The sequence below is a fragment of the Seriola lalandi genome, unplaced genomic scaffold, assembly GCF_002814215.2.
Source record: "Seriola lalandi dorsalis isolate HSWRI2012SDOR001 ecotype SW California unplaced genomic scaffold, Sedor1 jcf7180002054630, whole genome shotgun sequence".
Taxonomy (NCBI): domain Eukaryota; kingdom Metazoa; phylum Chordata; class Actinopteri; order Carangiformes; family Carangidae; genus Seriola; species Seriola lalandi.
Genome location: NW_019525183.1, coordinates 520,783 through 521,916, shown reverse-complemented (window position 1 = coordinate 521,916; position 1,134 = coordinate 520,783).

Here is a 1,134-nt window from a genome sequence, read left to right as displayed (position 1 = left end):
TCTGTTCCCCACAATCTGTAATGTGACATTCTGAGTGCGAGCGTTTACACATTTCCACGACCGGCTACCGCTCTCCATCAGGTTAACGATCACTGAGCCTTTGAAATGAAATAAATTTTCAACTAAACGTTCCTCCATAAACAATCAGCTGCCTCTTCCCACTCAATGTGAGCTACACAAATGGATTTAACATCAGAGGAACTCTGACTTCCGATGTGATTGCCACAAGAGACATTTGCACTTGCACAGACCGAGTCAGGTGCCTGAGAGCATTGAACCCTGCACCGAAAAACATCTTGCACTCCTTCCGCCTTTGTAGCCTCAGCCTCTGCCACGAGATCCTCGTATGGCTCACTGATCAGCCTTTGACTCGCTGACCTGGAGAAAGGGTCTCTACTCAAGGCATCCGCCACAACGTTCTTCGTTCCGGGGATATGCTTGATGCCGAAGGTGTATGGGGACAGCTTGGCCACCCACCGCTGTTCACAGGCATCAAGTTTCGGTTTAGTCATCAAATAAGTCAATGGATTATTATCGGTCCACACTGTAAAAGAACGTCCCTTCAACCAATGACCGAATTTCTCACAAACACTCCACCTGAGCGCTAAAAATTCCAAGCGATGGGCGGGATACCTCTTTCGTGAGCCAGTCAGAGTCTTGCTTGCAAAGGCGATTGGACGGGCCTTCGTCTCACCCTCTGGTATCTGGGACAAAACCGCTCCTAGACCATTGAGAGAGGCGTCGATGGAGAGGACCGGGTGTGCGAGGACCACACAGTTCAGGAGCTTGTCCTTGAGACTGAGGAAGGCGGAGTCACAATCATCGGTCCAATCTGTAGGTTTTAGCTTTCTGAAAACCCCTGTCTTCTGGTTCGATTTGCCAGTCTTTCCTCTTCGCTTTTGGCCAGCCGTGAGAGCAAACAGAGGCTTGGCGATAGAGGAACAGTTCGGAATGAAATGTCGGTAATAGAATATCATTCCAAGGAACGATTTCACTCTCCGAACTGAAGGCGCGCAGCCGTCATCTTCCATCGAATCTTTCCTTGTCATCCTGACAATGAGCTCCACTTTTCCTGGGTCAACAGCCACCCCATCACCATCAATAAGGTGGCCGAGGAATTTCACGGAGCGTCGC